The sequence below is a fragment of the Notolabrus celidotus genome, chromosome 1 (genome assembly GCF_009762535.1).
Source record: "Notolabrus celidotus isolate fNotCel1 chromosome 1, fNotCel1.pri, whole genome shotgun sequence".
Lineage (NCBI taxonomy): Eukaryota > Metazoa > Chordata > Actinopteri > Labriformes > Labridae > Notolabrus > Notolabrus celidotus.
In genome coordinates this window covers 15,878,141-15,890,824 of record NC_048272.1, presented here as the reverse complement: position 1 = coordinate 15,890,824, position 12,684 = coordinate 15,878,141, and the positions used below count along the sequence as shown (strand labels likewise).

Genomic DNA, 12,684 nt, shown 5'->3' with positions numbered 1-12,684 from the left:
AAGAGTTGGGTAAACAAACCAAAAAGGCGCTGCAGCACGGAGCTGCTTGGATAATAAAATAAAGACGTTTAAAAGATGTTTTTCTATGAGTGGGCTGTCACTTTGTTTGTGTTGTGCTTGGATGCTCATACTTACACATATGCATGCAGGTTGCACCATATAATACACTGCAAACTGTGCCAGATGAGTCCAGTGTTTTATACGTGGTGCTAATTTGCCAGAAGATGCAAAACTGTCAACTAATGCAGGAATGAAGATTGGCCTCTGATTAACACAAATTTAAACAATGCAGGTTTCAAAAAGTACTCATGCACAGTAAATGCATTCATACTATTGTATATGTTTCTCAAAGATCAACATATAGTTGATGAGTAACTCTAAATGCACTCATAACTTTTTTTTGTTAACAAGAAGCCCTGCAGGGAATCTTTAGAGTCCTTATCATAACTTTCTAGTTTAAGTCTGGCTTGGATTATCATCTTTAATCCAATATCTGACCAGCGAAAGGCCAAAATAGAGTATTTTCTTACTGATAATTGAGTGTTTGTCATGTCCAGGAATTTTATTTTTAAATGTATGACTCATCCTGTACTTGGGGACTGATTTTGCAAACGATGAAAGGCTTTCTTTTGTTTTTAATCCTCCTTTCCCCCATAAAAGGTACAGGAACTATGTGCTAGCTAAAGGGTCACTGTTGTTTTTTGAATATCTATCATCAGTATAATATTCAAATGCCAACAAATGTGTGTCCCAAATCCCTCTCTGGTTTTATGTTTTCAAACTTAAATATAAAAATCTAAATACACTGCTGGTTTTTCATCAGAACATTCTCTGTATACCCTTTTCCACCAAGGCAGTTTCAGGGCCGGTTTGGAGCCTGTGCCAGATTGAGAACCGTTTTTTTGTGTTTCACCTGCGACAAACCAGCTCCCAGCCCGGAAAACTGGTTCCAGAGCGGATTCAACTCTTTGCTGGACTAGAACCGCGAACCACTTATGTCAGGGGCGAGGGGCGGGGTTACCATGACCAAAAACACAAACCAAACAGATGCAGCGGGAGGAGAGAATGATGCAGCAGAGTGAGGAGATGCATGCTTCGCTGCTGCAACGGATGGAGGCTGAGTCTCAGACCTTTCTTGGGCTAATGAGTCGAATGGTTGCAGTGATGGAAGCCCAGGGAAGACCAACGTGATTTATGTATATATATTCTATTTCACTTTTTCAATAAACACAGTTTTGAGAAAGAATACCCCTTTTCCACCAACGTGAACCGGGTTCTGGTTTCTGTTACTGTAGCACCATAGAGACACAAGTAACTGTGTGTAGGACTACTACAGCCCAGTACCCTCAAGTAGTTTCTCATCACTTATCAGCTGTTTGAAGTGAGAAGTTTTCAAACACAATGTCCCTCTCTGCGCTAATATTCACTGCATCTATGTGCTTCTGTTTCCAGTGAGAAAACATCAACAGAGAGCTCGGTTAATGTGTCGCATAAGTCCTTCAAAAAAAGTCTGCTGAGGGGGAGCTCCTCTAAACCCCAAGTGATTCTGGGATTCCTGCTTCATTATGGGAACTTTATGACCCTGTGTGACCCCTGACTGTGTGTCTGTTCTGCATTATGACTCAACTGTCGCCATCAGCTGGGGAACAAACGCTCAGCTCGACACAAGACGTCTGAAGAAACTTTGGATGAAGCTGTCACAGGCTAGACAAATGATGCATTGTGTAATTCAGGACATGTGCCTTAAATCAACCACAGCAACATCCCTATAACAAGGGATCCATTACTTTGACTTGTAAAATGTAGGCTTAATATTTTTCACAAGCATAAGTATTTATTTTCAAAAGAGACCCTAACAGCCATAAAGCCTTCTTTGAACAGAGGATCAATGCTCAAATATTAGGAGTTAATTTCCTGAAGGAAACCTGTGAGTCAGGTTCAGCCAGGTTGAGTCTTACTTTGTTGAGTTCAGGCCAGATTTTGTGCAGATTGTGTAGCTGCAACAATGGCTCTTTGTGCAAAGGAATACACTGAAAAACATTATGTTCAAACAAAAGCATTAGAGAAGAATTCATATTCAGGATAAAAAAGAGGGAACAGCTGGATTCATCTACGTTAAAGTTTGATATCTCCCAGCGACAACAACTCTCACGGCTAAATATTAGCGTTAATGTCAACAGAAACACTGAGTTATTCACACAGTTTGATGTAAAAATTTAATCTAAACCATCTCTTTAACTACTGGTCATTGTTAGAGAGTACACAAAGGGGCTCAATCAATCATTCACGAGGCTGCTCACTGTCAGCGAGGCCGCTGCACAAATGTACACACACACTCATTCCTGTGGTTGTAATCTTTGAGACGTGTGTGTACGAACGTGTCCCTTTAAAATGAAGAAGGAGACCCTGAACCTTCCTTTGTCAGGGAGCATGTGGAGCTGCTGCACTGAGACTGACTCCCCAAACACAGACAGACAGCAGCACGGAGTTAGTAACCATAGTGACGTCGTAAACAGCTTCTTTGTCAGGCTGGAAGAAGCTGCAATAATGAAAGTTATTTGGACAAAACTAGCAAGTACCACAAGGTCAGTCCTACTTTTGTTTCTGCAAGGCTGCTCAAGGTGAAGCCGGTTTTGATTTAAAGAAAGGTATTCAGGCTTCCACCATAAACAAATAACAAACAAATAGGTACTTGTAAAGGCTGGCACACATTACAGGATTCTTCAAACCTTCACACATTTAGAGACCACACACTTGATAATAACAAAAGACAGATCGCACAAGATCTCTCTCTTCTGATCTTATAGTGTGTGGTGTACACTACGGAGCACACCGCACACTAACCGATTCTTCAGCCGAGCATCAGGTTCTTCACGCTCAATATTCCAAATCTTGCGTAGTAAAACGTGACTTTGGTGTAAATAAACATGGCGGACGGAATTTCGGTCCAACTCTTCTCCTTGTTCGTCCTGTTGTGGTAGGTTTTGGACGGAACATCATATAAACATTCATGCTGTTGCCACAAATCAACCAGTTGGTCTTCCATTTCGGAGGTCCAAGAGACTTTTGTTTTCACCAGTGCCATGTTTTTGTTTGTCTGTACTTCCTCTTCCATCAGTCAGCTGAGTCAGCTCGTGTCTTGATTGGCTTTTGCACACGTGACATTACACACTGTGCATGCTCGGCTCCTCTCGGAGCATCCCACACACTACAGGATTTCTAGTCGCAAATATTAAACGTGTTCATTATTTATGATCTCTCCTTCTGAGGCCTTCCAAGCAGCTCCGACTGGACAAAATCACTCTTAACACACCCCACACCACAGGAAAAATCAGACACGATGTCGTTTGCAATCATCAGACAATTGGGCCTTTGCTGGCTTTGATCGTAAGGGGGAGATCGGGACAAAAATCAGCCTGATTATCCTGTAGTGTGTACCCGCCTTTAGTTACAGAATCCAGATCTATCTACCACAGACTTATATCAAGAGAATCACTGCATCAAAACCCAACATCAGGTCAAAATGACTTAAACGAAACACATGTCAACATCAGGCTTGATCAGTCGATGCTTACTCTTACAAGAGGCTGCAAGGCTACAACCAGGAATCAGCTGATGGTACTGACATCGGTCAAATGTGCTCATCTGATATTTTAGAAATGAAGCTACAATAGACTTAAGGTCAGTTTAAAATGTGACAAAGAAGAGTGTTTGAAATCTAACTATAGTAACAAATATATTCTCTGTAGTATAAAAAGTAATGACTTAATCCAGAAAGTTACTGTTTACTAGTCCATCCACATTAAATTATTCTGTGTGACTCAAATCATTACATTGCTTGTTACTTGTCCACTTTTGTTCTATTTTATGTTTATATGTCTGTGTGTGTATGTGTTCCTGTTGGCGCCTCTTGGTCAAGTCATGTTTGTAAATGAGAACTGGTTCTCAAACATTTTTACCTGGTAAAATAAAGGTCTAATAATTAATGTGACAAATATCAAAAATGTATTAATTTGTGGATGTTGTTAGTAAGGCTGCACAATAAATCCCAATTTCATACTTATCACTCACTTTACACATCCCAAGGGTCTGAACGTTCTCATTTTGAATACATACATTTGAGCTAATAGATTACAGGTTGAGGTATAATGATCATTAGGGATGACGGCCCACGCACCGATGTCTGTAGCCAATGTTTACATGTTGTTTTGCATCATTTTAACGCTCACAGGTGAGTATATCTAACTGCTGGTTCAGAGAAGAGGTTTTTATTGGATAGATGTCACCTGATGGAAAACCTCTGATGTTTTTTCATTGGCAAATGTAACTCAAAGAATTAAAAGGGAGTAATGCAATGCTGTAATCAGCAGAGTTGTTGTTTAAACATTAGCATTGTATTAGTATATTAGGATCTCTAATGGCCATGCATGCTTTCACACCATTCTGATACGGTCAGAAGAAGCTAAGCTAGCAACAATGGTAAATGAACACTCAAAACACTTTTACACTACTCGCCACATTCACTCATTCACACCACATTCACACCACATTCACACACTGATGGTAGAGGCTTCTATAGTAAGGGATAGCTAATAACTTTCATACTCTTTCACTCACCGCTAAACAACAGAAGGAGCAATTTGGGTTTCAGTATCTTGCAAGAACGCTTCGTCATGTGACTGCAGGAGCTGGGATCGAGCCGCCAACCTCCTGATTGAGAGACGACCAACTCTTCCCACTGAGCCACAGCCGCCCCCCAGCTAAATTATCCTCTGATTAAATGGTGCCCATTTAGAGGTGAAAAAACAGACTACAACTGTTGAGTATAACATGGGGCAGCAGATAGACACAGCTTCAGCTGACATCCACTTTGGAATATTTGTCTATCAATGCTATTTTTAAAATTATTGAAATATTGAGAGATGTAATCACACACTTTTTTCATGACATGCCAAGCTTTTACCTGTTCCTCATTTTACTGTGTTGAAAAAAGTGGTTGTGACAGATGGAAAACAAAGGGATTCAAACATCATCCAATCTTCCCACTGGTGGCCGACCCATTTCAAAAACCTGCACTGTAAGTGTAAAGCCAACATGTATCTCTCAGTGCTCTTACATGACTTCACAATGTCTAAGGTCTACACAAAGATGCACATTGTTGGCGTTCTCTCTGCATTTTACTCTCGATTAGAAGCTTTCATTTATACTGCGAACATGTCGGCCTGTTTGAATAGAAATGTATCGAAAAGTAAGACTGACAAAAACTGTTAAATACACATCAGGAGTATTCTGTAAATCCACAAATGTTTGAATTTCATTGACACGAAACAAAACAATCTCAACACCCCATTGGAGATGTTAGTCTGTGATGAACTCTAGACCTTTTCAACTTGCCACCACGCCGTCTCAAAGAGGAATCCAGACTATGTTGATATCTCTGAGGAAAGAGTGAACCCGCTTTAGAGGCAGCTATGACAAATGAGTCAGTGAGAGGTGAAGGAAACCGCCCACACACACTGTTTGAAATGTCACAGTGTTACTTGATCATGTGATTACGCAGCTCTCAGAATACAACAGAGCAGCTCAGAGCATTCATGACCAAAGATTCAAGATGCAGTCAAAGAGATGAGAAATTTGCAGAGTGGATCCTTGGTTTGGCCTCCTAGTTTCACATTCAGAAATAGCAAGTGTCCGTCTGATGCAGAGCCGGTTGTGGAGAAGGCTGATAAAGGAAGCTGCACTTGGAAATATAACTATTAACCAGGCAAAGCAGCTTTGCTTATTCATTTAAATAGGCTTACAGGGGCGCTAGGTGTGGCGCGAACAGCCTGGGATCATCATGGCACAATACTTAACCAGGGAAATCCTCTATATGATGAAACCTCCATTGTCTAAGCCGGCACAAGCAGAGTGTTCCTGGTGGTAGGAATCCGACACTCACCACAAAACAGCCGAAGCCATTGTGTCCCTTTATGTGGAAGGTTGGGAAAACACTTAAACGGGGGTAACACCAATCAGCCCTTCTTTCCCTCGCCAGTTCTCTTTGTCTCCTTGCATGAACCAGCTCTTTACCTCGAAGCACTTTGTTCTCCCTGTCCTCGAGCGACGTTTAGTCCAGAGCAGCGACAGGTATGAGGATCAAAGAGGCTGTGTTTAACAACCCTGACGCTAAACAGTTAGATGGAAAAAACAGGTTCCTTCAACTTAAAGAAAAGAAAAAAAAGACTAATGACTTTGTCAAAGAACGTTTTGAGAGATTCACATCACATGATAAATAAATGTCATAACAATGAAAGATAACAGGCCCAGAAACTGATATGAAGAGGGCATGCTCTGCAGGGAAGTCAGACTGTCACTTTCAGGTTTCACAATATTATTAAAAGTTACTCAAGGTAGTCTTTATGTCTTTAAGTCAGTGAGCCAGAAGCATTAAACATTTAAGGAGTAGACACAACACGCAGCGATTGCAGTTTGGCAGCTTGATCACCTACAAGCTCGACGCCGGCACTGCGAAGGATCACCTTTATTTGATTTTACAAGCCTGCTTCAACCACCGAACAGCCACCGTCGATCTACCTGTTTCACTGTAACACATGTGGGAAGCACAGATTTTTCAAATGCATGACAAACTGGAGGGGAAATCAACAGATGCAGTCTGTACAAGCCTGGGCCTGCAGAGCTAACAGCAGCAGCAGGAGAGGGGAAAAAGCAGGAGACGCAAGCTAATCTATTTATGTTAAACGTCAAAACATCCCTGTTCCTCCTCAGAACTGGACCACTGCAACATACACAGCCTGTTACCAAGAGACAGGCTCAATTGGACACTGACTGGAAGAGCAGCAAGCTACATACAACCTTGATAATGGAAGAGCTTTCTGCACCGAGGCTCAGGCCTGACTCTATTCACAGCACAGCGCTTTATGTAATGATTGTGGCCTTCGTTTGACTGGCAAGGTTATTGCGTGTCTCGAAACAAGAAGTGACAGTTCCTGGAGGGAACTTCGTGTAGAGACAATGCTGGAGAATGTGTGAAGTAAACAGAACAAGGAGGATGTTTAAAGTGTCAGAAAATTTGGCATGGAGTACAGAAAATTGTACAAACTTTTTACTGGAAGTCTGACTAGAGAAACAGAAAATCAAAGTTCATGACTAATACAAAATTTAAGTTTAAATCTAGCTAATACTGGAGTAGAGCTGGGCGATATTGAAGAAGATGTTATCATGATAACATGTTTCATATCAGTTGAGATTGATAATTATCACAATAAATATGAAATCGTTATTTCATTTAAATTCAAAGGCAGATTTTTGGTCCTGAGTAAACTTTGGAGAAACCAGATAGCTTTTTATCTTGAATCTGGATTTAGTTATCTGATAAGCTTCTTGAATCCCTCATTTTCTTTAATCATCACTTACAAAGCAGTAACCAAAACCGCTCCAGTTTACATGTAACCCCTCATCCAGGTCTACTGCCCTTCTCGCCTGCTACGCTCAGCCTCTGAAAAGCACCTAATGCTTCCAGCACATAAGGCCTCAAAATCACTAGCTCGACTCTTCTCTTCTGTTGTCCCTAAATGATGGAATGAATTGGCCAACTCCATTCGATCTGCAGAGTCCCTTTCTACTTTCAAAAGACAGCTAAAGACCCAGCTCTTTAGGAAGCACTATGCACTTAGCTAGACTGTTCTCCACTGTTGCCCCCAGTGGCAGATCGTGTCTTCCAGCTACAGTTGACTCGCACTGTCCTGCTCTACTCTGGGAATCTGTGTTCACTGTAGATGTTCCTTATTCCTTACTTACTTTTGTGCATTGCCTTTACACTGCTTGGCAGTACCTGCACCAAATTGACTCTGAAGCCCCTTTGTACTCCTTTTTGATCTTGTTTTCCTCTTGTCTAGATCTGGTTGTGTTGTTCTTGTTCTCGTATGTCGTTACTTTGGATAAAAGTGTCTGCTAAATGACATTTGTAACATTGTAATATTGCAACATTTTCTGACACTTGCTAACAGGAAGCAGGTCTTTTGTGCAAGATTAGTTTTTTTGTGAAGTCTTTGGTTTTAGTTTTGTAGTGCAGTGAATGCACCCGTTTATTCAGTGTTCAGTTGTACTACGGTCATGTGGACATTACACATGTTCGAAATGCTCTTCTTTTGAAGGACACACTACTGCCTTCAATTCAGAGATTATACCTGAGTAAAATACTAAGCAGAATACGAATCAATTGTTGCTAGTACTATGATCATGTAAAGAAATGATCAGGGTACAAACCCTGCCAATCCCAAGTTAGGTAAACCAGATTCACAGAGTGGAGAAAAAAAACATCCTGACTCTCTGCTCATCATTCTCAGGGATTTTAACAGAGCCAAATTTAACCCACGGCTACCTAAATACAGACAACATATTAAGTGTCCCACCAGGGAGTCTAACACTCTGGACCACTGCCTACACAGTAATAAAGGACTCATATTGCTCTGTCACCCAGTGCAGCTTTAGGGACCTATCTGATCACTTTCTGATTCATCTCATCCCGATCTACAGGCAGAAGTTAAAACGGCTAAGCCTGTAGTTAGGACTGTGAAGAAGTGGAAGGAGGAGTCAACAGCAGGAGTTACAAGCCTGCTTTGATTGCACTGATTGGAGTGTTTTTTGAAGCTGCATCAGAAAACCTCAATGAAATCACTGACCACTGTGACTTCATACCTCAACTTCTGTGAGGACATGTGTGTGCGACAGGACCTTCTGCAATACAACAACAACAAGCCCTGGTTCACACCTCAAATGAGGAAGCTGCGTCAGGAGGTGGAACAGCTGGCACTCTGGTGGAGTCAGAACCACCTGGAGCTGAACCCGCTCAAGACGGTAGAGATGACAGTGGACTTCAGGAGAAGCCCCCACCCCCCACCACCATCCTGAACAGCACTATGTCCACTGTGGACTCTTTCAGGTCATGGATCCACTATTTCCCGGGACCTGAGGTGGACCTCCCACATAGACACTATCAGAAAAAGGCCCCAGCAGAGGATGTACTTCCTGCGTCAGCTCAGGAAGTTCACACTGCCCAGGAGCTGCTGATCATGTTCTACACCTCCATATCCAATCTGTTCTGTGCACCTCCATCACTGTCTGGTTTGGCTCTGCAACCAAACTAGACAAACAGAGACTGCAACGGACTATAAGGACTGCAGAAAAATCATCGGTGTCGACCTGCCCCCCCATCCAGGACTTGTTCCGGTCCCGGGCCAAGAAACGGGCAGGTAGCATCACCACCGACCCCTCACACCCTGGACACAAATTCTTCAAACTCCTCCCCCTCCGGCAGGCGCTACAGATCACTGTGCGCCCAAAACAACCCGCCATAAGAAACAGTTTCTTCCCCCAGGCTGTCACTTTGATGAACACTAAACCATAACAGTGTAATACCTGTCAGATAAATACTCTCTGTAAATATACATGTAGATATACAATGCAACAATTCTCCAAGCAGAATTCCATATTTCTATTTTTGGTATATTTAACTACTATTTTTATAATGTAAAACTACCTCTGCTACTCTCCCACTGCACTTTATCATATTATTTCAGCCTGTACATATTAGTCAAGCATATTCTGTGTTTCTTTGTATTATAGCTAAGGGTTATCTGTATTATATTTTTATTTATTTTTTTTGTAGTTCTTATTCTTATTCTTTTCAAATTAAATTACTGCACCCTTCTGCAAACTCGGACATCACTGACTCAAAAGGAGAGAAGAGCCGAAACCTGCTTTGTGGTTGCGATTGATATGCAGTAAAACTACTGGTTAATTTGTGGTTTGGTGTCCTACTTTAAACTACCAGGAACTACAAAAACTTAAATGACAAGAGTCTTGTTGGTGGTAAACAGATTCTATCATGCTTATTTTCATGTACAAGATGCCTGAGTCAGTGCCTCTGGATTTGGGGTGTCAAAAGCGTTTAAGGTTTTGGTTTGTAGATCAACAACAACACTTCAACAACATGCAGTGTCCAATTGTCATAAAAAACTTGGCGAATAATCAGTATCAAAATCAAACTTGAACTAAACATAATCAAAGTGTAACCGACTGCACCATGGGGATGTGATGTACGCAGGAACCTCACTTCCTTGACAGCTCTGATGGAGTAAATACCTAAGTGTTTTAAGAGGAAACAGTCAAAACGGCTACAACAGATTACAAAGTAAGTCCGACAACTCTTAATCTCATACAAAAAAAAATGCAGGCAACACATGACACAGCTTAAGAGGGCCTAGCCTCGCACACTCCAACAGCCTGACTGCTCCCATCTACAGAATCGGTGCCAACAGTGAAGTCTTGATTAGGATCAAACAAGAAGAAACTGGTCTGGAGGAGGAGGGGCTTGTTGGGCCCAGGACGGGGAGAAGGAGGAAGAACCTGGTAGGAAAGAGGTAGAAGAAGAATCCTGCAGTTGTGATATGAATGTTCGATTGAGGCAGATGGCTGTCTAACATGAGTCTGGTTCTGCTCAAGGTTTCTGCCTGTTAAAAGGAAGTTTTTCATCGCCACTGTAACTTGCTAAATGCTGCTTGGTGCAATGCTCATGGTGGATTAAGATGAGATAAGACTGGATCTTATCCTGTCTTGATGTTGGGTCTCTGTTAATAATATATATTTTTTTTAACTTTATTGCCACAGTTTCAAAACAACAGGCAATACAAATTTACACAAAAACAGTTTCACCTTGAGATTTGGCCCCTTCCGACTCACAGAAAGATATTACCTGAGCAGTCTCACACAGGGTGGAACATGCACACATCAGCCATACATTGTTAATAATTTAATATAGAGTATGGTCTAGACCTGCTATGTTTGTAAAAGCGTCTTGAGATAACGTTTGTTGTGATTTGGCACTGTACAAATAAAGATAGATAGATAGAATCTGCAGGTGGCTTTGAATACTGCATGTAAAAATGTAGAAAATCAATATGTTCAGACATGGCAGAGTCTGGTTTTATTTATTATTTAACATTTATTTAACCAGGTTGGTCCCATTGAGATCAAAGATCTCTTTGTGAAGGGAGACCTGGATAAATGTAGGCTTGAATTAAAATAAATAATCATGTCTCCATCATACCTGTAGCTATTCTCCCTGACTTAAAGAACTACAGTATCTCATCTCTGCAGCATGTGATCACATAACATGGTTGAAATAAACGGTATGACAAATGTAATCAAAGTAGTCACGTAGCCTCCGCAGAGTGCATGGCTACGGATAGAAAACACTAGGTTTAACAGGAAATGTGGAAATCATTGACTAAACCGAAATGATGAAACAAGTGATGGTAGACATGAAGTGAAACAAACAAATACTGAAAGGAGTCTAAAAAAAAGAAATCTGTTAAAACTGAAGGTCAGCTTTCTCTTAGTTTCAGTTTGAGAACAAAGGAAGCTGTCGAGGTGTGGAAGGTTGAAGAAGTGTGATGACAGATTGAGGTTAAGAAGTACAGATGCAACATTTTTTCAAGTTATCACACTCTTGTTGGGTCTATAAAATGTAAGACAGAAGTATCCAACACAGCCTGACTTTGTATAATCATATAGATTGTTTTATTGCTCACTTACAAACTCAAAGTTATGAAAAAACTCAAGATAATCATAAAAAACATGATATTTAAATTAAAATAAATTAAATCTTCACACAAGAATCAAAGAAAAGACACACCCATGACTGCATCTTACACTTGACCTCATGTTGATACACATTAGTTAATGTGTAAGTCCTCTCCTTCCGGTCTTATCAGTTTTTAAAGGTACAGTGTGTATTTTTTAGCAGCATTTTTGCAGGACGGACTTGATTTAAATGGAATCTACTATTTATAAGTGTGTTTAAATAGTGTGTAGTCACCTGAATATAAAAATAATTTTGTTTTTGTTAGCTTAGAATAAGCTTTTTATATTTGCACCGCCATGTTTCTACAGTAGCACAGAATGGACAAACTTTTAAGTCATACATGTTTGTATTCAGTGAGTGGCCGCACTAGTTGGAAGACGAAGAAGAAAAGGAGAGTGGTTGTTGCCGTGTGCAAAAGGATTACATTTTTGGTAGCAAAAACTTGACAAATGGAGTATTGTGCTCATCATGCATCACAGCAGCTTCTTGTCCTCAAAGGCCACCGTTGCTTCGGGAGTGTCTTCCACAGGAGGGGTGAGTAGGGGAGCGTTTCAATCGAGAATTTGTCCACTAGATATTGCTAAATGTCTCCATTTCTACACATTATATCCTTTAGCTAGCAAAAATCAAGAGGTAAAGTGAGTTGACTTAAACAAGATGTAAGCAATTCACTGGTTTAGCTTGGTGGCTAAAGCACATGTCGCCCAGGTGGCAAACTCCGGTCTCAAACTATAAAGCACATGAGAGAGTGTTATAAACTGCAATTCATCGAGAATCCACTTGAGGCTGGCAGCAGAAACACCAGACACCACATAGACACCACATAGACACCAATTCTAAAAAGACGATCTTTGCAGCATTAATAAACATGTTTACAGCTTGGTTCAAAAAACGGCTTGGCTCTACGTCGCTAATTTCTCTATCGGCACACACTGTACGGTGGGTGAATTTTTTTTCTAACGTGACGGTTCAGAAGATATTAAATTTAACAGACGTTAAATTCAGCAGTCATTGTAACTGAAGTGCAATGACAAAGA

General features: G+C 40.9%; 1 protein-coding gene across 1 annotated transcript in view; it reads right to left on the bottom strand.

The window, feature by feature from the left end:
* Positions 1-12,684, bottom strand: part of cers5 (ceramide synthase 5) — a 33,219-nt gene that overhangs the window by 15,662 nt on the left and 4,873 nt on the right. The window lies entirely within an intron of this gene.